The following is a 26,549-nucleotide window of genomic DNA, read 5'->3' on the forward strand; positions in this document are numbered from 1 at the left end:
ACTCAAAGACTCTCCAACATACTAGCCATGCAGAGACTATACAAAAGCCGCATTTATACTATAGCACCACCGCTATGTAGTAGGGTTGAGCGGTTCGGATTTCTGAAATCCGAACCCCCCCCGAGCCCCCCCGATCCGAGGCCGATCCGAGTCAGGCTCGACTTTTCCCGCCTGACTCGGATCTGAAATCGAGGCAAAACGTCATCATCCCGCCTTCCGGATCTCGCGGGTTTTGGATCCTATATAAGGTACCCGCGTCGGCGCCATTTTCTCACTTGGCTGTGGACAGTGAAGAGAGAGGGTGGGAGTTAGGGCTGGCTGGGCTGTGTAGTGTAGTGTAGTGCAGAGTAGTGATGTGCTGTGCTGTGCTGCGCAGTGCTGCTGTTGTCCATAGGGGCTGTGTCCACTACTTCAAAATCCATAGGGGCTGGCTGTGTTGTGCTGTGCTGTGCTGCTGTTGTCCATAGGGGCTGTGTCCACTACTTCAAAGTCCATAGGGGCTGGCTGGACTGTGTTGTGCAGTCAGTTGTCCATAGGGGCTGTGTCCACTCCAAAGTCCTGTGCAGTGTCCCAGTCCTAAAGGGGTGCTGTAGTGTTGTCCAGGGGGTGCTCTGTCCGTCAGGGGTGCTCCACCCAAGTGCTAAAAAAAAATTTTTTTTTCTGTGTTTGTGAATTGTGTGCGCAGTAGCCGCACGTGCATCAACAAAGTAGTGCCAAGCGTGTGCCTGTGTCATAAATAAAGGGCCGGCTGGCTTGACCGTTAAAGGGTGCTGTAACCCCCAAAGTACACTCCAAAACAAATAAAAAAATATTTTCTGTGTTTGTGAATTGTGTGCGCAGTAGCCGCACGTGCATCAACAAAGTAGTGCCAAGCGTGCGCCTGTGTCATAAGTAAAGGGCCGGCTGGCTTGACCGTTAAAGGGTGCTGTAACCCCCAAAGTACACTCCAAACCAAATAAAACATTTTTTTTGTGTTTGTGAATTGTGTGCGCAGTAGCCGCACGTGCATCAACAAAGTAGTGCCAAGCGTGCGCCTGTGTCATCAGTAAAGGGCCGGCTGGCTTGACCGTTAAAGGGTGCTGTAACCCCCAAAGTACACTCCAAACCAGAAAAAAAAAAAATTCTGTGTTTGTGAATTGTGTGCACAGTAGCCGCACGTGCAACAACAAAGTAGTGCCAAGCGTGCGCCTGTGTCATAAGTAAAGGGCCGGCTGGCTTGTCCATTACAGGGTGCTGTAACCCCCAAAGTACACTCCAAACCAAATAAAACAATATTTTCTGTGTTTGTGAATAGTGTGCACTGTGGCTGCACGTGCATCAACAAAGGAGCAGCGCCAAGCGTGCGCCTGTGTCCCATAAGTAAAGAGCCGGCTGGCTCATTTCTTAAAGGGTGGTGTAACCCACAAATTGCACTAGCACAAATAAAAAAAATATTTTCTGTGTTTGTGTGCGCCTTAGCCGCACGTATATATCAATATAACATAAATGGAGGACCAAACTTTCTCCGATAAAAATAAAATAGGGAAAGATCAAGAACCACTTCCTCCTAGTGCTGTTGCTGCTGCTGGGAGTTGTTCATCATCCCAGAGAGGAAGTAGGAACACAACTACTTTTACTAAACAATTGACCCTCCAACAGTCCCTAGCGATGAGGATGAAGTACGACAGCAGTCATCCTGAAACAAAACGTATAACTGAGGCCTTGACTGCTATGTTGGTGTTAGATGTGCGTCCGGTATCCGCCATTAGTGCAGTGGGATTTAGACAATTGATGGAGGTAGTGTGTCCCCGGTTCCAAATCCCGTCTAGATTCCACCTGCATCCTCAAAGCAGCAGCGACAAGCGTGCATCTGTCTGTTAAAGGGTGGTGTAACCCTCAAAGTGCGCTTCACAAGCAATAAAATAAAAATTCTTATTTTTTTTTCTGTCTTTGTGAAATGTGTGGGCTGTAGCCGCACCTGCATCCTTAAAGCAGCAGCCACAAGCGTGCGTCTGTCTGTTAAAGGGTGGTGTAACCCTCAAAGTGCGCTCCACAAACAATAAAAATATTCTTCTTTTTTTTCTGTCTTTGTGAATTGTGTGGGCTGTAGCCACACTTGCATCCTCAAAGCAGCAGCGACAAGCGTGCGTCTGTCTGTTAAAGGGTGGTGTAACCCTCAAAGTGTGCTACACAAACAATAAAAATTTTCTTATTTTTTTTTCTGTCTTTGTGAATTGTGTGGGCTGTAGCCACACTTGCATCCTCAAAGCAGCAGCGACAAGCGTGCGTCTGTCTTTTAAAGGGTGGTGTAACCCTCAAGGTGCTCCAAAAAATAAAAAACTATTTTTTTATGTGTTTGTGACTTGTGTGCGATGTAGCCGCATGTGCATCAACACAGTAGCAGCGTCAAGCGTGCGCCTGTGTCATAAGTCAAGGGCCGGTTTGGACATCTTGTCCGGACTGAAGGACGTGCCAACAATTTCTGACAAGTCTACTGTCACTGCATATGATACTGTCCTCAAAGCAGCAGCGACAAGCGTGCGTCTGTCTGTTAAAGGGTGGTGTAACCCTCAAAGTGCGCTCCACAAACAATAAAAATATTCTTCTTTTTTTTCTGTCTTTGTGAAATGTGTGGGCTGTAGCCGCACTTGCATCCTCAAAGCAGCAGCGACAAGCGTGCGTCTGTCTGTTAAAGGATTACATCGGTGACAACATCCAAGTAGGCATGTCAGACAGTCCGTACCTGTACTGGCAGGAAAAAGAAGCAATTTGGAGGTCCCTGTACAAACTGGATCTATTTTACCTGAGTTGCTCCCCCTCCAGTGTGTACTCCGAAAGAGTGTTTAGTGCAGCCGGGAACCTTGTCAGCGAAAGGCGTAGGATGTTGCTTCCACAAAATGTGGAGAAGATGATGTTCATAAAATGAATTATCAACTCTTCCAGGGAGACCAGCCTCCTGAACGTACAGAGGGACCTGTGGTTGTGGATTCAAGCGGGGACAAATTAATACTCTGTGAGGATGAGGATGTACACAACATTGAAGAGGGTGAGGAATCGGTGGATGAGGAGGATGAGGATGACATCTTGCCTCCGTAGAGCCAGTTTGTGCAGGGACAGATTAATTGCCAATCATTTCAGCCACAGTCGTGTGGCAGACCCTGGCGCTGAAATGTTTGGTTTGTTAAAGTGTGCATGTCCTGTTTATACAACATAAGGTTGGGTGGGAGGGCCCAAGGACAATTCCATCTTGCACCTCTTTTTTTTCTTTTAATTATGTACTGTTTGGGGCCTAGTTTTTCAAACTGCCATCCTGTCTGCCACTGCAGTGTCACTCCTAGATGAACCACGTGTTTGTTCCGCCCACTCGTATCTCTTAGCATAGTCATCCAGCTACCTCGGTGCAACCTTTTGGATATAAAAACAGTATTGTGAGGTGTGAGGTGTTCAGAATAGACTGGAAATGAGTGGAAATTAAGGTTATTGAGGTTAATAATAGCATAGGAGCAGAAAAACACACAAATTCTGTGATTTTAGCTGTTTTTATGCTTTTTAAAAAAAAAAATACAGATCAAAAACACAAAACCCAGAACCCAAAACACGGAAGGGTGGTTTTGGCAAAACCAATCCAGATCCATAACACGAAGAAAGATCCAGATCCAAAACCAAAACACAAAACACGAAAAGTGGCCGGTGCACACCCCTACTATGTAGTATGTAGGCATATTTCTAACATCTGCAGGTACATTTACCGCTTAGATGCCCAACACTCAACAATGCCCAGCGATACTCTAAAGCTCTAGTTTACTTTTATATACTACATTTATATCTGTCATATACCTTTGTCTTATGCTATTGTTGTTCTACCTGATTCAATAAACTTAAGAACTGGTTAAGCTGTGCCACATGTGGAGCAATCAACCAGCACCAAACAACTACACCACACACTCAACATCATGTATACTTTGGTCAAGTGTATTCTGTCCTGTGGGTAAGTTGTCTAGGGGACTACTGCATCCAGCACCACTGACGCACAATGCACTGTTACACAGTTCTGCTAATAGGTTATGGGCCCAGTAGTCTCAAGTTAAAAGGTTCTGGCTCCCTATACGGGATGTTCATATCCAGCTGTCAGGATGCCGGTGCTCAAAATGCCAGTACCAGAATCCCAGCACCAGCATCCCAACCGCCGGCATCCCGACAGAAAGTACTGGGGTTAGCGGGGAGTGTTAGGGGTTAGGGTTAGGCACTAGGGAGAGCGTTAGGCTGTGGGTGAAGAGGATTAGGGTTAGGCTGTGGGGGGAGGTTAGGGATAGGCTACTGGGAGGTAGGGATAAGGGTAGATTTAGGATAATTGCTGAAAGGTGTTATTATCCTTACCCTGTCAGAATACTGGCATAGGGATTCTGACTGCCGGGTGTTAGGATCTGGGTTTGTTGGGGACCCAAAGTGGTAACAGGAGCAGACACCTGAACAGATTTAAACTTAAAAGTGATTTTTTTAATGGGTGAACTTGAAGACATGTACACAGATAATATAAAGTCCAGAATATAGATACGGAAGTGATGACTAGAAACTGTAGTGAAGTATGAATGGGTAATGTCCAGGTAGTGGCAGAACTAATAAAAAGTATTTGTATTCCAAACGGTCACTGCAAGGCTGCAGACAGGATATCAAGTTACAAATTGATACAGGTGAGATGAAATCAAGAGAGGTTATGGAGTAATTTGAATAGTAGTAGCTATTGGGTTAACTGGCGAGTTACATTGAGATGGTTTAGTGTAGAAACTGGATTAGCTGCAATATGAGCCAACAGAGAGCTAGGTAAGCAGAGGCAGTATAGGGGCAGGGTTAACTGCACACTCAGGTCTTTTGGCAGGGAAAGGGTTGATAAAAGGTGCAGGGTGGTTTCAGCAGGAGGCTGGGAGCAGGCAGAGTGGTGCAGGCAGCTAGGAAGCTGGGATCCAGCAAGAGCACAGATGAGAACTGGAACAGACAGGTCTCAGGAGCACAGGAACTCTCTCACAGCATGCGCTGTGAAACACATTGCACTGGCAACTATGGGAAGCTCTGAACTCCCTTAAGTACCCAGTGCAGGATCGTGATAGGTCGGAGAGAGCATGTAACTTGCCAGGATTGGAGGAACTAAGTCACATGACTAGAAGCAAGATGGCGGCGCCCATACCAGAGCGGAATGGAAACACCACCAGATTCACCCCAGCCAGAATGACACAGTGCCTGCAGAACACTTCGCACAGCCAATGCCTGCCGCCAGACACCAGCCCCTCTGCCAGAGGGACCACGCCACAGCGCCCTCACAGGTAATACCCATCATCCCCTATGTCGGAAATCCCTGGTCGTGACACCGGGATCCTGAGTGCCATACACCTGTTCTCCATAGTGTTGTAGTAACATACACCTGTCCATCTATCCCACAGACAGCATTAAATGCTTTGTAGTGCCATACACATATGACTCACTGTATTATGTTTAATATGTTTCAAGTGCTAACCCACATTGAGGATGTGAATGCAGGCTGTCTATTCCCAAGAAAGTGCCTCATGCCTCACTGATGTTGTTAGGGAATTGGTTTGTTGACTATTAATAGCGGTTGCCACTATGTGCAGGTAACTGGTTAATCTAAATGTAATAAAACAGTAATAAAATCTATACGTAAAGAGAAATCCTTCCTTGGATACTACACAATAAAGGAACACAAGTTTTTTTTCTCACATAAACGGCGCAGTTGAATAACTGTTATCAGCAGTAAAGATACATAAAATGAGCAGATATTGCTTGTGGTTTATTGAGAATGAAAATGAGATTGAGGGTGAGTTCTGTGTTTGCTGCATGGCTGCTAAATACAGTTTATGACAGAAAATGGGACATACATTTACTGTTCCCATACAGTAGGATAGTAGTGCCCTGTGGTTATTTTTATTCTGAGGCACACCACATAATATTAGAGGCGGGGGTCTGAGAGGAATAGGGAGGGGGGACAGGGGTACACTGACAGAGAGATGTTTTGTTTGGGAAGGGGGGGTGGGCTGAATCAGGCAGCAACATTTGTCCTTGCTTATTTGCATAACCCCACCTCTGACTGCCGCTGATAGGCTCAGCAGGTCCTCTTTGCTCAGGGTGTCCACACACGCCAGGATTAGTTGTTGCAGCTGTCATTTATGTTTGGGGACCTGAGAGGTGAACGCCATGTGATGGGGGGAACGTGAGCAGCAGCGCCGGTATCACCGGCACTGACACCCATCCCAGGGCCGGACATCATGCGGAAAAAGGAGGAACTTCTGTCTAGGGTTGCAGTCACAGTTATTCTCCCGTTGGTCAGCGCCCCCTTTTGGACGGTGCCCCTAGTGAGTGCAATCCTGGCCAAGGGGTAGATACGCCCCTGCTCTAGAATGTTTAATTATGTTAAATTGATAATATCTGTCTCCATTGCAATTCTGTGAAATTTAAATATTTCTCCATATTGACATACACTTTACAAATTCCTTCGAACCTTTTGATTGTAAAAATGTAGCAATACCTTGCAATGTTTATTTCTTAAAGATGTATTATTGTGTGGGTGGATGTATTGATAAGAATTGTGTCTTGGGACCTTCAATTGCTCCTGACCCTGCTCACAACACATTCAATTCTGATTACAATAAATATTGCTTAGGTCAGCCTCTCACCAAGGGCAAAGATACATCAAGCATCGAATTTTGGATGTGGTGTATCCTGCCAATGATCGCATGTATAAAGACATTTAGTAACGCTGTATGCATGAAGATTTTAGCAAAGGACAGCTCTCCTGATAAGAGCTGTCCTTTGTAGTGTGAGAACCTCCGGGTTTATGTCCCAAAAGTCCCTCTGTGCATGTGCGTCTATCAGCCAGCGAATGTGTGAGTCAGAAAACTCCAAAAAGAAGCCCATAGGCTTCTATTAGGCTATGATATCTATAAATGGCATTGCCTATCGGGTCTAAGCTCTGGAAAGTTTCACTCTCCAGAGCTTGGTGCACATGGAAAATGTGGTCAAACCTCCAAAAACAGCATTTTCCGAGGTTTAACTGCATTTTGCAGCATAGTGCATCCCGGTACAAATGTTAATGTTGACACTCAATAAAAAGAGACCTAAAGTTCCAATTTTACCACACTTTTTTAAAACACATAAAGCTATTAGCACAATTTTAATACGTAATACTGATGAAATATGTAATATTTCAAGTTTATAGAATTACCCCTTTAAATTGTCTTTACATGATTTTTTGGCGCAGTAAACAGTCTCTGTGACAGGGAATATGTTGCCATCTATTCCTACCTCCCAAAGTACAGCAAATAGAAAAAAGCTACATTTATGTCAGTGAAATAAAATAAGTTAGCTGAAGCATATAATGCAGACATAAAAACAGTGGAAAGAAAGAGTACAATAAAAAGGGAAAAATAGATGACAGACTGAGATGTGAACACAGTTAATGGGATTCCAGTGTTTAGTATGACGATACTCCTTTTGGAGCAATTTCAAAGTGGCACAGCTGCTCCCTACAAATGGGGTTGATGTGCAGAGTTGATTGGAAAAATTAAAGTCATGAAACCAGAATTACTGGCATCTTCCTTAAGCTGCTATAACATTTTGGTCTCAGCATCCTTCACAAAAATACATGACTGGATTGTTGGCTTTATTAATATGTCACCTGCAACAACTAATGAAGTAAGCTGTGTATCTGGTGAATCAAATCTTATGTACCGAGAAACCAATGGAGGATAAAGACAAATTCAAGATAATAACTGACTAATGTCTGACTGCATTTCAAAATGATAAAATCAGTGACATCTGTTTCTAATGGTTGTTATCATCAGTGCTAGGAGTAGCTAACAGTACAGACATCACTACCATGCAGAGCTCACAAACATCAAATTCATCTAGTAAAATATGTAATTCAGAGACTCAAAGAATAATAAAAGAGGCAAGGACTACTTATTACAATGCTGAATTCTTCTTCTTCACTTACCTGGTTCCCGCTCCATGATCTGATTCTGTGACAGTCCCCCTCCAGCTGCAGCTTCTTCACACCTCCTGCAGTCTCCCCAGCTTCCACGTGCAGCATTCCCTCCAGTGCTAGGTGCAGCCATGACAGTCTGTATCAGGTGACTGTCCATCCAACAGGAGGTTGCTGACACCTGCAGCCAATCCCTGCTCTTCCAGGGGTATATAAGGATTCTCCCTGCATACAGCACCTACCAGTGCAATGTTGTCCTCAGCCTAGCTGTGTGGTCCATTGTTGAGATACAGTAGATTAATCCCCTGTTCACCTCCACCTCACTGCACCACTGGCTCCTGTTATCCGACTTTACTCCTGTGATCCTGCACTCCAATTCCATCCTGGTGATCCTGCACTCTGGTTCCATCCAGGTGATCATGCTCCATTGGTTCCAGTCCGATATCCTGTATCATCAGTTCCAATCCGATAACCAGCACCATCGATTTCAGTCCAATACCTATCTTTAACTAATGCAGGTGCGCTGAGAAAACAAATAAATGTACTCTTGAATATACTGGCAGCTCTCAAAACAGGTTCTGCACCTGCTAATGGAACAATGTATGGGAAGAATATGAGAGAGTGCTTGTAAATTCAAGAAGAGACAATTTGATTAATAACAACATTTATTGAACAAACATGTAAATCTAGACATCAATAGACAAAACCACAAATAAATGCACATATATACAACAAAGAAATAATCAATCAGACCCCTTTGACGGTCTTATCCTTTAAATTATGTGGCCTGCAATGGTTCCACTATATTTCTCTGTGGAAAATGGAGCTGATGTCGCTCTGAGATCCGTTCCAGATGGTGACTGAGCACGTTGCTGGTATAGCTGGTATTACTGGTGTCAAACTAGGCAATGGTGAGCTGTGGTTACTGGCTGATAGTAATCCTGGGTGACTGAATAGTCTGTAAGACTCCGTTGCTCTGAGGCAGCACCAGGTGTACGTGCTCTCTCTATGAGCACACCGCTGGACCAAGGTGGTGGGTATAAGCCGCATGCAGCGTGCTGGAGTTGTCGCTCTCCACAGACTCCGAGTAAGCAGGCTGTGGGATGTAACAGAGCCGGGTGTGCTTATTTTCTCTCTGAGCATACTGTCAGACCACAATGTCCATGTAGGTAGCCGTATACAGCGTGCTGGCTGTGATCCTGTCTTAGTGCTACAGTTCCTGAGGTAGGCAGACCGTGGGATGAAATCTGTATACAGGGTATGAGTCCTCAACGCATTTCTCTGGGGTTACGCTATTCCCGGTTTCATCCGGTGTTCCAGCAATCTGGTTTTATTCCAGCTATCCAGCATCTGGTCTCATTCAGGTGATCCAGTATTCCAGTCCAGAGCTATTCCGAGTATCATGTGATCATGTAACCTACTGGTTCCAGTATCTCTGCAACTGTGTGCCTCAAGCACCTATCATCTGTTTCTGTCAAGACTCTGGTTGTTCCACCAGTGCCTTCAGTCGCCAGCAGCCACATCTTGTTTTCCAATACACACAAGTGCATCTCACACATTTCACATTTTTGGCCCAGTCTATAATCAGAAACTACTTAAGACCATCCGGCTTACGTCAATAGCCTGAGACTCCATTCCAGCCCAAGACTCAAATCCAGTTCCACAAACAAATTCAAGCACTAGTGTGACATTTAGAATTTTGCTACTGACCCATTTATCGCTGCCAAGCCATCATTATAACATTTATGTTTACTTTCATGTGCTGATCGGTTTGTTTTCTAGATGTTTGTCATGTACATTTTGTTTGTATGTTATACTCTGCCACCAAAAATGGCCACAATTGAAGGATTGAATCTATACCTGAAAATATACCTGGAGGATATCTTGGGGTCATATCTGCTTACCTGATGCATGACTAGCATTGTCCATGATGACTGCCCTTCTAATATGGGATTGTGAAATGTATCCTGTATCATAACATGTCCCTCCTCTTTGTCTAATCCATTTACGAGGCCTAATCCACCACAAATTAAACTTCTAGTTGTCACTACAAGCAAATGCATCAATGTGCAGCCATACTGTACAGCTATAAAGTATGATGATTTCCAGATATATATATACAGCAGGGTAAAATAAGCATTGAACACATCAACATTTTTGTCAGTAAATACATTTGTAATGGGGCTATTGTAATGAAATTTTCACCAAATGTTAGCAACAACCCTTGCAATCCACACATGCAAAGAAATCAAACAATGATCCCAAACACACAGCAAAGGTCATGCTCAATTGGTTTCAGAGAAAGAAAATAAAGCTGCTAGAATGGCCCAGCCAATCACCTGACTTGAATCCAATTGAAAATCTATGGAAAGAACTATAGATCAGAGGTCATAGAAGAGGCCATGGAACCTTCGAGATTTGAAGACTGTTTGTGTGGAAGAATGGGCCAAAATCACACCTGAGCAATGCATGCAACTAGTTTCTACATACAGGAGGCGTCTTGAAGCTGTCATGACCAACAAAGGCTTTTGTACGAAGTATTAAATACATTTCAGTAAGTGTGTTCAATACTTTTTCCCTGTGTCATTTCACATTATTACACATAACTTAATTTATGGACATCTATGGTTTGATTTCTTTGCATGTGTGGATTGCATGGGTTGTTGCTGACATTTGGTGAACATTTCATTACAATAGCCCCATTACAAATATATTTACTGAGAAATATGTTGATGTGTTCAATACTTATTTTACCCGCTGTACATGTATATATATATATATGTATATATATATATATATATATATATATATATATTGTGATATGATCGGGGTAGGGGTCCCACTCCTGGGGTAGACGGATGCCACCTTACACACAGCAGCCAGGTAACAGCAGGGTTGGGGTTATTTACTTCGGTAACAAATCGGCTTTCCCACAACTTCCAGAAGTGAGCAAAGTCCCTCCCCAACATTATATCATACGTCAAGCCATGCACCAAACCTACAGAGACTATAGCGGAACCACACTGTGTTTCTATGTTCACTTCCGCAGTAACATAATACAGAGTGTCCCCATGTATGCAGGTCACACCAACTGCTTTTCATTTGCGCTTACTGGGTTCACCAGTTCAGCTCTCATATATGTAACCAGGCTGCCAGAATCTAACAGAGCCGCTACTTGATTGCCTTCTACAGTAACCTTACACATTTGTTTATCTGTCTCAGCCTGTCAGTCAGCAGTACAGGCAGGCTGTGCAAAGGAAGACATTCTGCAACGGACATAAGCAGTATCACATTGCATAGGTTCAGAGGTGAGTGGACAATTAGCAGCAATATGGCTCAATTCACTACATCGAAAACATTGTATCATATTATTATCAAGTCTCTTATGGGGTAAGAACCTTCCTGGCATGGCTGGCCTATCCCCAGGTTCCAAATCCACAGTCTTAAGATCATTCCACCGCCCAGCACCCTTCTCCCCTGGAACAGTCTTACTAGTAGTCACAGAAGATCGCCGTTGTGGAATCGGGGCCCAGTGGGACACACTCAACAGTTCCTCAGCCACCACATACCTCTCCACCAGTTCGACTAACTGGTCTGCGGACTTAGGGTCTGCATGGCTCACCCACTTGCGCAGAGATGCAGGTAGTGATCGCAGATACTGGTCCATCATGACTTTTTCCAAGATCTGCGATTCTGTCAGCGCTTCAGGCTGTAGCCATTTTGTGGTTAGATGGACGAGGTCATGCATCTGTGAGCATGGAGGCTTTTCCATTTGGAACTCCCAGCGGTGGACTCATTGGGCCCGAACAAATGAGGTGACTCCCAAGCAAGTAAGGATCTCCCGTTTTAGCTTTGGATAGTCCTTGGCATCAGCCAGGCACAAGTCATAGTAGGCCTTTTGTGGTTCTACAGACAGGAAGGGTGCAACAAGACTTACCCACTGTTCCTTGGGCCAACTCTCCCTTTCTGCGGTTCTCTCAAAGGCGGTAAGATACGCTTCCACATCATCACTCTCGGTCATCTTTTGCAGAAAGTGACTGGCCCGTATGGAGCGAGTGTCATTTGGAAGTCCAGTGGAAGCATCTCCAGACCGGACTACTAGCTGTTGTACCACGTCTTTTAAGGCCTGGTGGGTTTCCTCTATGGTGACTTGCTGAGTCCTCTGGGCGTTCTCCAAGGCCGATAATTGCACATTGGTGGATTCCTGCTGAGCTCTGGTATTTTCCTGCTGAGCTCTGTTAGTTTCCTGCTGGGCTTTAATAGCCTCTTGCAGAGTTTGTTAGATTGGAGCAAGGCCTTAACAATGTCCTCCATGTTGTCTTTAGGTGTAGGTTTGTAGCAAAACATGGCTTCTCTAAGCATCTGTCGATGCCACCTTCATGGACTTCATAGAACACAAATTTTAAATGTAGAATTTTTCCTCTTGCTGCAATTTCCAGTGTGCAGTGCCCACATTCTCCACCAATTGTGATATGATCGGGGTAGGGTTCCCTCTCCTGGAGTAGATGGATGCCTCCTTACACACAGCAGCCAGGAAACAGCAGTAGTCATGGGTTTTCATGCAAGCTGGTCGGTACCAGTTTTTATTGTGTGACACCAATACTCACACAAACAAAACATAAAAATAAACCCAGGTAACTCCCTCTCCACATGTGGCAAGGCCTACTGTCTTACCACAAGCATAGTACATACCAATGTCACAGTGTCTCAGAACAAAACCTCAACGTCTGTTCTCCCCAGGGTGTGTGCGACACTGCATCAAAACTCTACACAGCTCTTATGAGCCACTTCCAGGTGTAATCATTAATTAGCCTTGTCTCAGGCTGAAAAGCCCAACACCTGAAGCGGCCCTGTGGATGGAGCCCTCCCTTCTCTCATGACACCACACCCCCAGGACCCATTATCCGGCTTTTACCAAAAGCCAACACGCAAATCTGCTTGGTAAAACAGACTTTTCCTGGGGGTTTAAAATACATATGACAGGAATCTGGGACACACATACATGCCATCCCCCACTTCTCCAGTGCCTCTATCACAATATATATATTGCATGACATGTCAGTAGCACATCTCAGAGCAGTCAGGCAGTCCATGTATCAGTAAAAAAGGAAAGGTAAATAAAGCACCATAGAATCATACATATATAGTGTTCATTCCATGTATCCAACCATGCAGCAAAAGCAATCATCAGAAGATTGTATGGCACAGACTCATATAGTTACAGTAGGTGTGGATTTCTAAAGATCTTTTGATATACATCACATCATGGAAGGTAAATGGCGAGTGACATACTGTACACGGTATACCACACATTGAGCACAGTGCTTAGCTGAGTGCAAGTCGGCCGTATGTGCTCCCACATTGCATGAACGGAAACATATCTCTATGCAGATTTCTACACATTTTTGCACCTGTTCCTTATAAATACTGCTACTCATCATTACCAGGAGTGCAGACTTGCACCAGCCTATACTTGGTGATAGGCATGGAAACTGACATATTTACTCTTCCGTTCAAATCTGCATAGTCCCTCTTTGAACTCTGCCTACATGAGAATGCCCCATTAAAGCCCAGTTACACCTCCTCAGTCGCAAGTGGAAAAGTAATTGAAATGCGAACTTGTACATGTTTGGTTCTGGGCCATACACAGTGGAAAGACATGCAATGCATGCACTGCAAATAGGCGTATGTCTAACTCCACATGGAACCCAATGTGTATAGTAGTGCAAATGGCTATGTTACTATAAACTCGAGCTTAATTTCACTGAGATTACTCAATTAACATTAAAACTGTCAGCAGCAATATAATGCAAATGTCATCCACTTGGTTAGTGTATTTTAATGTGCACTGATGTCTGCACAAGTAATTGCATGCTACACTAACCTGATCCTATCTGACTGCAGCTCAGTTGCTGTTTATTATTTAATTAGCCACTATTGCTTTTTTGTTTCTATTTGTTATGTAAAGGTTTGTCATGGGAGGCTCTCAACACTATGCTTAATACCCCTCAGCACTTAGAGAAAGTATATATAATTGCATATGAAGACCATTACTGACACCCACCCAGACTATTTGCTTATATTAGCAATACATACATTATGACATTTAGGCATTTAAGCTTTGTTAGGAGATAAAATGAACGGTGATAAGGTACCAGCCAATCAGCTCCTAACTGTCATTTTTCAAACACAGCCTGTGACATGGCAGTTAGGAGCTTATTGGCTGGTACCTTAGCACCGTTCAATTTATCTCCTAACAAAGCTTAGTTAATAGATCCTATAATGAGTAAGGTGATTAAAAAATATCATATTAATTTCTAATTATCTCAAAAAACAGTAATATGAGAATAAATGTACAGTAAATACCCGTTTTAGCCTGTTCTGGACACATTTCCTGTATACTTTGTACTGAAAGCAGCTGTCTTCTTTAATTCTGCACAAAATTGGTGCCCATATTAAGCAAACAGGAAATCTGGTTCCTACAGAAATATGTTTCCTACACTCCAGACATTAAGATTTTGGGCCAAATGTAATAGGGTGACAGTTTAGAAAATGTGAGAGTAAACTCTGACACTTTTTAAACTCAGCCAATGTACTAGAGTCCGAGAACATGCAAACTCGCATGTTTCTCAGACTCAAAAAACTTGCACGATATAAAGTCTTATCCATATTATTTTCCATTTTGAAAATGCAACTCGATCAATGTAATAGGGTGAGAATTTACTGCTAAACTCTCACATTGTCCAAATTCTCACCCTATTACATTTGGCCCTTTAAGTACAAATAATATTACAAATTATTGTAGCAATGGAAAATAAATGACTTTTCATATCAACATGACATGAAAATTGGAAACAACAATGATGTGTATTTGTTGCACAAGCACACTCAATTCCTAATTACAATATCACTTACTTGAAGAATCAGTTTAATCATATCATATGATTTACTATATTATTCTTTGGTATCAAACTGGAAAATAAAACAATATTCAATTGGCATTCTGATCCAGACATTGCATTAGAAAAAATAGACTTTATTTATACCAACTAAGGTTGATCAGATGTGATAGCATTTGAATTACAATTCACTTTGCTAAAAAGAAATTCATTTCGAAGACCTAAGGAATTTCTATCAAAGCTAAAATCTTCTAAGCATTCTACTGTCCAGCGTGGATTAAAACGAATGCCGTAAAACATCAGACCACATCGTTCCCCAGGGGCCTCAAGCCTAGTTTGCACCTTTATCTGAGAGTACATCACTCAAGGACAACAGATTAACTGCATCCAAACAAACGTATCTGTGACAAATTAGACATGTAATATTCAGTATCTTTTATCTGTCAGCTTTTCTTTTCTAAACCTTTTCTATAAATTTATTTCACAAACCCTCCTTGGTTTCGTTCTAATGAAAGAAAATACATTGTTTTTCACAAATAAGACAAATAAAAACCTGCTATTGCGAAATTAGGAAAAAAAACAGTTACTTATTAAGATTCTGTAAGAATTAGGCAATCTTTTATGCAATTGAATTGAGAATGATTCATCTCTGCTGTGCTGGACTCTGGGCTCGTTCATAGATATGCACTGGGGAAATACTGTTATAGGCTGCACTTTAGTAATCCTGTGTAAGCATGCTTTTGTTGTTCTCCCTGCACTTTTCATGTGTTATGCTTTATCCATCATTACAGTCCACTTATTAGGTATATCCATGCTTTAGCACAGGTAACTTAGGACCTGATTCATTACTGATTGCAAGTGCTATCGTGATACCCTAAACTATGAGTTTATTCACAATGTAATCATACAAGATACAGTAGTATAACAGTAAAGATAGCGATAGCAAATCCTTTCTTATGTTTATTTTACTTTGCAAGAACAACGACACACTTGACAATATTCATATATCAACAATGCATTTCAGTAGACAGGAATACACACATTAACACTCTTTTTTTTAAATTTCTTTTTATTTCAGAACTTTGGAGAATAACAATGTCGCAATTAACATTTTATAAATCAAAATATAAATTACATGTATACATATGTATATTTACCTGCATACATACAAATATAAAATGACCAACAACAATTCTTAAAACAGAAAAAGAGTGAGAAACATAATAGGATCAAAAATCAAAGTTAAAATCAATAGGTGCGGCCGGCACATCCCCCAAGATCTAAGAAACCGTTGTTTGCATATCAATTGGTGCATCTCCCGATAACAATCTGGTTTCATACCAATTTGTGGAGTGTTAACATATATGTAACCGAGTTTTAAGGTCCCCTGATAAAGAATCAATGAACCCCTCCCAGATGTGAAAAAAAAATTCAGTACGCTCTTCCTTGTGTAGTGAGGCCTCTAACCAGTCCATGTGGAATACGTGGAACATTTTTGCGCTGAACAATTGTATGGATGGGGGTTCCCTGTGAGTCCACTGGTGTAATATACTCTTACGGGCTACTGCAGAAATTATAAGCATCAACCTCTTACTTCCTTGACCCATTTTGGTTGTAAGGAGCATATATCCCAGAACTGCCCATTCTCCTGAAAGAGGCAAATCACTAAGGAGGTAGGTCATTGCGAATCATCTAACCTGTTTCCAAACATAATTTATAAGTGGGCAATCCCACATACAATGCATGAATGTGGCATCTGGGCCCTTGCACTTTGGGCAAGCCCCAGAATCAGAGATCCCAATTAAAAATCTACGATGTGGTGATAGATATCCATTATGAAATATATTATAAAACATTTCCCTGTACATTGAAGAAGCACATGAACACTCTTGTTTATTTTATTTTTCAGGAACCTGAAGATCACCAGCATACTCTGGACATCGAACCTGCAATCTATAAGTATTCTCTAGTGGCAATTAACGAATTACTAATTATGCAATTCCCTTAACATCTCTAAATTATACAAACAGCCTCATGTCTCATACAATGCAAGTTCTGCGCTGGAATAGTTAATAGGGTGCACCCTTCGTTGCCCAGGATATGAAGAACAGTTCTTGGGAATTATTTAACTGGCAATATATTCTGTCTGTGCCAAGTCCTGCACAGATGTTCTTAAACAGCTCCAGCTACAGTACTTGTCTCTAATTAATGCAACACTGTAAATTAATGAATGTGTTGTGCAACAGGAATCGGTATGAAATACCGCCGGCCGCATGGCCGGTGGTTCGATTCCTGGCAGCGGCAGCACGACAGGTGGCCAGATCCCGGCAGCGGCAGCCCGACAGTGCTGGAAATCCTGATTGTCCTTAGGTAAGTCTATACTAGCCTAACCCCACTAACCCTACCCTCCTTAGGGGTGAGTAACCCTAACCTCCTCCCCAAGTGCCTAATCCCCCCTGTAAGTGCCTAACCCTAACCCCCCCTTCCCCGCTGCCTAAACCTAAGTCCCCCGGGGGGGTGCCTAACCCTAAGTCCCCCCCTGGGGGTGCCTTACCCTAACCCTCTTTCCCCTTAGCCTAACCCTAACCCTCCCGGGGGTGCCTAACCCTAAGTCCCCCCTGGGAGCCCTAAACCTAACCCTCCCCCCCACGGCTGTCTGCTCGCGGTGCCCGGCATCCCTTTGATCGGGATGCCGGGCGCTTGTCTCCTGAAGTCGGGGAAATGACAGGCATCTATCTATAGATGCCTGTCATTTAACCCATGCCGGGATAAAGCAATCAGGAAGCTGGCTGTCGGGATCACGTCAGCCGGTTTCCCGATTGCATCCCGTGCAACACTATCACTGTAGTAACCAAAGGACTGTAGCTACTTAGGCATAATTAGAGTGAAATGTAGCTATCTGGTTGCAATCTCTCCTGACTAGTTTCCCTGTGCTTGCAATAAGATTTCTGCTATGGTATTACAGTCAGTTCCTTCTCTTCTTAGCAACCTTAGTTCACAGCGGAAGTATTACAAGTGCTAGCACTGAAGTGTCACCCTAACACTGCTGGTAACTGTTGTACCTAATCTCCAATATGCAGTATCAGGGGGTTAATTTTACTATAATGAATGCAGTCTATAAACCCCACGCTGATCTCTGAAGGAACAGCTGTGCATATGTAATGGTGGGCAACTGTAGGCCTCCAGTTAATAGGCGCTAATGTCACCGAGTGTCTATTTGGGAGGTTGCAGCAGCTTTCTTACCCCTCCAGTATCAGCTCTCAACCTCCTACTCCTTTACAAGCTCGGTATCTCTATATTTCCGCAGCTCTGCCTGAGGCACTCCCTTAGGGTTCATCCAACACACCCCTCTCAGGCTGATTGTTCTCAGGAACCTCCCCGGATGACACTGCTTGGTCCCACCGGATGTTCCCCGCCTCAGAGACCTCCGCTGCTCTTCCCAGAGTACAACCGCAGCTCTCAGGTGAGCATCAAGGCAGCACATACCCTTCTCCTGTCAAGCTACCTCACCAACTGCTCACAACAACTGCCGCCCAACTGTCAGTACCAACCCATCTGGTCACAGGGCACTGTTTCTCTCTTGCATATTTTTAATTCCATATAATTCCAGTCTCTCCAGCCACACGCTAGCTCCTGAAGCTGGCTACACTGTCCACTGTCACCAATGAATGCATTCAAATGTCCAGCAACACATATATAAGGGTACACAACATGCGGTACTCCCAGGTTCTGTGGTACCACACTATTATGCATGCAATCGACCAATTGCTTTGTTCTCCACATGCGTTTACATCGCAGTGCACGTGCACAAACCAGCCACTGCGATCGGAACTGCGATCGCAGTGACTACGCAAACCGTTATTGTCAGGAAGTGCCGTTTGTGGGTGGTGATGGTGGGGTGGTCGAGGAAACGCAGGTGTGCCAGTGCATTTCAACGCAGTTGCAGGGGTGTACATAAATTATCCACTGTGTACGCAGCCTGAGAACTCATAGCATGCGATGAAGTTAGCAATTCCTGAGTAAGGTCAGAGCTTGTGCAAGTGTGCGTGAGCCTGCGATGGTAATCGATGTTACCGATGATTTTGCAGTCTTGCTAAAGATTACGGATGTGTGTAAGGTAAAGTGGGCGTCCTTATGTTTTGCTGCGATGGCATACTATTGCAGTGAGACTGCGTGCTTAATCGCTATTGCAGTCAAAGTTGCGATGGGTAGTGAATCAGGCCCTTAATTAGTACCATCTGGATGCAAGCATGGATATACTTAAATCCTGGCCTATAATGGTGGAGTTTGGGTACCTCTGTTATATGACATTAAAACCTTAACTGAAACAGAAGTATATGGACAATGGAAATTGAATTAACATTCTACAATAATGAAACATGAATCAATATTTACTTAAAGATGTTTTGTGTTTACCTGTGGCTTCCTTTGGTGTATGAATGCGCTGAGTGTAGGGGACATAATAATGTCACCTGCCAGTTCTCTGTACTCTTACCAGCCACTTGCATGATTAATCAGGTGAATCTGATGAGTGATTCTTGTATGAAGCCCTTTTTTATTTAAATCATACGGAAATTGGTTAATTATTTGTGCTAGGTATCAATTGCCAAATGCAGGAGATTTCACAGAAATGTCATGCAAAAAAGGAATTAGCATTACAGACAGCAGTCCCCATTATTTTCAATGGGGACGGCAATCTGACCCATATGTACAAATCTCTGAAAAGAGTAGCTTTTTGGAGTTTAATCACAATGGCTACCTCCATCCTCAGATGGTTGTAGACACTTTATGCCTATGGAGTCATTTTCAGAGGACATGGATCTTGCGATCCCTATCCCTCAGCCTCCAGCATCCTGCCGGCGCAGTGTCAGAAGATGAGTAGGAGTCTTCTGAAAATACAAAAGAATATCCAATATACCAGGAAGTAAATCACAGGGACAGCGTCTTATTGAAAGCACTGTCTTTGTAGAAATGTTTGATACATGCTGTACTAGGGATAATCATGTTAAAAAAAAAATTTCCACCACAATATGGATGGAAGAAAAATTTAGGCTGTTCAACGATTTTTAATACATAAGCCTCAAAAGGGCTTAGTTAGTAATTAAAGGGTTGTAAACCTGTTAATTATAATGTATTGCGGCTCATCGCAACAAAAAGAAATTAAGGTTCGCCAGGATATATTAAAAAACATATTAATCACTTTACTTCTTGGTTTGGGGGCCGACCTTGATGCTCCGCATGCACGTCATCATCAGACCACACATGTACGAGCAGCCATTGCTTGGGAGGAATCCTTATGGAACCCTCTCCCAGTATATTTAGCAATCTGTAACCGATAAGATAACACAATCTGAAAAATGAGTGATCTGTATCCCATAGGCTAAAACGAGGTGAAGCTACGGAAGGCATTCCATCCCTATGGGGCTGGTTTTATGATAGAAAAAGGTGGGATTGTAGCATATACTGTATGTTTAATATCTGCTGTGATCCCCTGTACCAACATCTGGATGGTACCTTAATAGGTGTTTTTCATGTTTATCCCTCAAATATTCTTTCATAAATATGCCCTTTAAAGAGAGGAAGAATGCAACTCCTACAGTCTACGTCCTGGTGGGGAATATAACTATAACTGTGGTTTGTAAAGGAAAAAAATAATTACTTACAATAACATTGATCTCTGCACTTAATAAACAATATATGTCCCTTTTTGCATGATTTGTCCATACTAATCTCTGTTAACAGATGTGTGATACTATGGAGTTTAGAGAAGATTATTATTATTTTAAATGAAAACTGAGTACATTGCTGCACCTAACCTGTATACTGTGGATTGCACTGTTTGTAAAGAGAGCAAACAATTACACAATAATTTATGGATTGTGCAATTACTTGAAAATGTATTTAAATTCCATGTTGTCACATGAGTTACCTGTGATTAGCCCCATATTACATATTAATGATTAGCACTTGATTTTAATTGAAGAATGAAATAAAGTAAGAATAAAAGAGTGCCTGGATTCCATGTGTACATCTGTGATCCCTCAGTAGTGACATACTGTACAGGGAGGGAGAGCTCACTTTTCATGCTGCATAGTAAGCTCTTCAGAAACTCTTTTGTGTGAAACAGAGAAACCATGTTTTCCCTCCCCTGCTGTGTGTCACTACATGAAGTAGCTTTAAATGTGCAGTGTACTAAAATGCCCAGGAGATACTTGGCTGCCTGTCACTGCTCTCATACACTTAGTATACTGTAAGACTTTCCTGACTAACTAAGGCTGCAGTTCCTTGCCAGTTATCGTATTGTCTATTTGCTCTGTAATATGCCCTGAATGATGCAGCAGCTTCCTACATCTATTCCTTAGCTTTCATATACTCTACCTCTGTAATACTGCTCACCCATTTCCCCAAATAGACAATAAGCATAGATTATAAATTATTCAAAGAGCAATACTGTAAATATGCAATGGTCAAGCAAAAGCGAGACCTGAAGATTGTATCAGCGGAACCCTATACATCCAAGAAATTGCGCTTTTCAGAGCAAAACTGGATTTGTGCAACATTTTGCCGCAATTCTGCTCATCCCTAAGACCTCTGTCTATCATCATTATGATCCCATTCTACATTTGCCTCTGAAATAGGAATGCACTGCTGTACGTCACCCTGATAACCTTTATATGATAAACTAAAATAAACTAGTATCCATTGTCTGTCTCATCTACAATATTCCTAGCGCTCTGGAGCAGAGCATTCGGATCTAAGGACAATGCAGAGATGTACATGACTTAGTTGCATACCTGCTTGTAACTGAAGAGGAGTCACAGTACATTTTTGAAAATCCTGCTGGAAAGTGGAGTTACAAATAGATAAATAGCAGGAGTAATATGTAATATGAATAACAAGAATAGAAAAAAAATCAAGAATGAAAATAAGAGCTCAAACTTTAATAAAATACAACTGCACATTGCGTGTCCTGCATTCCTAAATCTTTAAATCACTATTCATTCTCATACATACAATTAAAAAAAAACTTTAAAAAATATGTATTGTTTATTCTAAAATTACAGTATTACCCGGGAAATGTAATTATAATCATTAACATGTTTTACATATTGACAATACATTACAGCACTTTTATTGTTAATACATTCTATCAATTATTCAAATGTATTCGTCTGTTCAAATCATTTAAAAATAATTTATAACAAAAATTTTAATAAATGTAGCAGATTCCCTATTTAATATAATAGTACACATGCTTTCCCAATTGAGCCCATGTAATTGCTTTGCTGATTTCTCTTTGTAATTCATTGCAAGGCAGTTCTTTGTTTTGTTGTAAATTTGTAACATTGATGCTTTAAAACGGTCTTCCTGTTTTAAGTTCTCCATGAGCTATTTTATTTTCCTTAGATATTTAACAATAGTATGTTTTTGCTGTGTTTTCTATTTACTAACTTAAGAATGTTAATTACACATAGTCACATTTTATTGTTTTATTTGCAATTTGAAATAAATATGTCCCTTACAATGGAAGAATATATAAAGTATGTTTAAAATGTTCACATAGAGTCACAGTAGATATTTTAAGATTTTTTTTTTTTTATAAAGGAGTCAAATTAAACTCTTTAAGGTCTGTACAATTTGGGGGTACTGCAACTCAACTGAAAACAATTAGCCACCATGAAATGGGACTAGCCCAGTGGCAGCTCCAGAGGTGGGGCTGCAGTGCAGTCCAAAATTCAAATAGGGGAGCCACACCAAATGCCCTTCCAAATGCTGCCAAAGACCCCCGGCCTGGACTCACTGGCAGTTCGTGTGGCTCCCCTATTTGAATTTTGAACTCCACCTCTGGAGCCTCCACTGGACTGATCTATTCCAAACTGTGGGGTTTATGTATCAAGCAGTGAAAAGTGTGGAAAAGTGGACCAGTGGAGAAGTTACCCATAGCAACCAATCAACTCTGAATTAGCATTTATCAAGTACAGCCTATAAAATAATACGTAGGAGCTGATTGGTTTTTATGGGCAACTTCTTCAATGATCCACTTCTCCACGCTTTTCACTGCTTGATATATAAACCCCAGTTTATCTTAATTAGTTAATCTTCATATGCTATAAATGAAGGTATTATCACATCAACCTTGTGGGTCCTTAACTGCTGACTGGCTGGGCCCGTGCTGTGATACAATTGTGTCACCTGTGTAATTTTTTTGACAAGGTTGTGTGAGTTATGCATCTCAGGATGGCCAGTGTGCATGTGTATGTGTTGGCAAGAGGAGGGAGAAAGGAAAAAAAATCTTTATTAGATAAAAATAAAGCATTTTTTTTAATTGATATGTACTGTATATTAAAAAAAAAAATTCAAATTAACTGATTTTTTGTTTTCATTCTTTATTTTTAATATATCTGCTATTGCATGACCGGGCAATGTTTTACTAGCCGACAGTTTCTATGTCTCTAGCAGCCAGTATCACCAGGGAGATGTGAATTGTTCAGCTACACTGGTGAACTTTTAATGATAAATTGCGGGGATAGATGATAAATGATTTTCTATCAGCTATAGAAAATCTCTTCAACCGCCCTCTAATAATAAATAAAGCCCTAGGGATGTCAGAAAAGTTTTCACCTAAATAAATCAGTAGAGCTGGATGAATTGATATGGCTGATTACAAAATTCAGCTGATTGTCGGATTCTCGATTTGCCATTAGTAAAAGTAATGTAAATTGCTCCAACAGAAAAAAAAATCTGTGAATAAATAAAACTTACAGTACTGGAGGATCAGGTAACCCCCACTCATTCCACATATAAGGAGCAGCTGTGACCAACCAGTGCAGTCAAATGATGATGGTAAACACAATGTCACACTATCACAACACATGCTGGCCTTGCCGTCAATGACATAATAATAATGTACAATAATGTAATGTGCCAATAATGTACAGTTGTACATTATATATTTGACCAGTTTTTAAGCTTCATTGAAGCCTATTAGCATATGCATGTTTCATAACCATGGGCACAAGTGTATATGATATATGACTTACAGCTGCTGAACCACATCTTGTGACAGTTACATGTTCACATGCACACGCAATGGCGGTTTATATTGTGAACGCATATTACGCTTGTTGTTTGGGGAGCAATTTCAGCAACTCTGCGTAAGCCCCGTAGTGATTAAAAAATGATACTAAAGCAGAGAAATATGGTAAGTTCATAAAACTTTAAAAATAAATCCTGATAGCATGCAATAAAAATAGTGCAATACAGTGTATGAATTACAGCATTTTACGATATATTTCTTTTATTACTGGATTATTAAAAAGTTGACAACATCCAACATAATTAGCGAAACTATTTCTCTGCAAACTTATATTTTTAAGCCGAAGAAAAGAAATCTTACATTTTCCAGAAGTAAAAATTAAGCAATGTGAAGCAGTATCTGAAAAAAAGACAATGAATTATTATAGACCAAAAGCAATTATATTTTGCAGACAGAAACATACATTCCCTGACTTCCTTGTCAAGATGTTGAAAAAAGATTAAAGAGGTTTTTTGTCATTGAAAATTTGTTTCAGAAAGGAGAAAAAAGAAATTCTGCTGTTCAGCTTGTGATTTTAATAAGATGGCTTGATAGATGCTGCTCATCTAGGAAGGAACGAAAGGAGAAATTGGACACATGCAGCAGGTCCTTCTCCTGTTCTTTGATCCAATGTCATTCTCATCACAAAATAAAACGGTCAAAAATTTCATATCTACAAGATGAAAATACGTCTGAAAACATATAATCACAGCTGTGTTGTAGGCTTTGGATCTCCGATTGGCTGGTTCACAATTGTCCACCAGAGACGTTAAGCGTTGCCAGCATAGATTTCTCAAGTTAAAAATAAACAATTAATTGCGGCAGTTAGAGGATACAATAACACCACACAGGAAAATAATACTTTTCACTTGATGGGAACCAATTCTTTCATTAATATGTAATAGTTAACATTGGAAAGTAAGTTTTTGGGTCTGAAGCTGGGCACACGAGTGCCAATATCAATGGTAGTAAAGGGAAAAGGGTCCAGTACTTTTTCTTTGGTAATTTGTAATTCTTATAACTAGTTCCAGAAACAGCAAGAAATCAATTAAATCATTTCAGAGAAGAATAAAATAGGTATCTGCATACATATCCGGAGTGTGCACTGTACTATGAGTCTTGGCTAGACAGATTGCGTGTACTGTAGGTAACTACTATAGAGAATTTTGGACGACAACATTATAACATAAAGTATACATATATCATAAACTGGTTGGGGCAATATGAAGATTAAATATATAAATATGATATACATACATCTTACCTTTGTACGCTAAAAGTCCAGTTAAACAAAATAAAAAATGAGCGCCATGCAACTCAGTAGCACCGAGTGTCTTTTAGTGCAACTTTTCCCCTTCAAATGCATCTTCTTTGCAAAGCGAGCAAATAGGTAGCACAAGCAGCTTCTGCTGATTAAAATGATATTCTTTGTGTGGCTGCAGGTGTATCTGCATGTGAAATGCTTTGTTACAGTGTAAGCAGCTGTGACACTTTTTACATGCAGATACACAGAATATGGGCATGTCGCATATCATGTTAATCAGCAGGAGCTGCTTGTGCATCCTATAGGGAAAGAGTCACACAATAAGACTCTCATGGCATGGTGTGTCTAGAAGGGTTGCTTTATGTGCAAGGAAGTAAGATGTATAGGGACATATCTATGGGTTCAATAAGTCAGGTAACAAGACCTCTCGCGTGTGTAGTGTTCTCTATTTCATTCTAATTTTCCACCAGGCTAGAACAGGCTTCCTCTCACGGCCATTAGACTGTGCTTCATATAAGTCATACTGTCCCAACATCAGTTGTAAGATGGTGGGGCTTGCAAAAACATGGTCAAACAGGTGCATAGTGATTTCTGCGTCTAAAGGGCACATCGGCAGCTGAAATTCATTGGCAACTTATCAAGGTGAGAACGTTGTGTCACGGAAACAGGTTTGGGTTTGGTGTACTGCCTTTGATAATGTCAGGACAGATGTTCAAGATAAGCAGTGGTCTGGCTGACCACACATGTCGACCACAGATGACAATTTGTGCAACATCGAAGATCTGATACAGGAAGACGGATGCATTAGTTAGTGATATTGCTGAAGAACTGAACATCTCAGTAGTTACTGATGCAGTACCATCAGGAGGGAGTGCAGTTCCAGAAGTGTATTTTTACAGGAGATGAAACATGGGTATATAATGTGACACCGGACAAGAAGCAAGCATCCATGACATGGACACATGCATTGTTTCCACCTTCGAAGAAATTCAAAACAACTCCCTGTTGGGATTCTGGCGTTGGGGATATCCATCCCGCTAAAGAGTACAACTTAAAATTAATGCAAGTTACAGTAGGCAAAGATATGGATTTGTTTCATAGATCCTAAAGATCTATTACATAATTCTATATAAATAAAATGTCTGCAAAGCTGAACATGTCTTTTATAACTCTGTTCTTAGTCAAAATCACATATTAAAAAATTTTGATACTGTATTACAACTGGAAGTATGTGTTATATGGTATGGTCTTTTATTATATTATTATTTTAACATGTATGTTCCTGCACCATTTTTTTTTTAAATAACATATTTGAATGTAACAGTTTTAGTCAATTATTTA

The sequence above is a fragment of the Taudactylus pleione genome, unplaced genomic scaffold (genome assembly GCF_031769625.1).
Source record: "Taudactylus pleione unplaced genomic scaffold, aTauple2 ptg000392l, whole genome shotgun sequence".
In the NCBI taxonomy this organism is placed as follows: domain Eukaryota; kingdom Metazoa; phylum Chordata; class Amphibia; order Anura; family Myobatrachidae; genus Taudactylus; species Taudactylus pleione.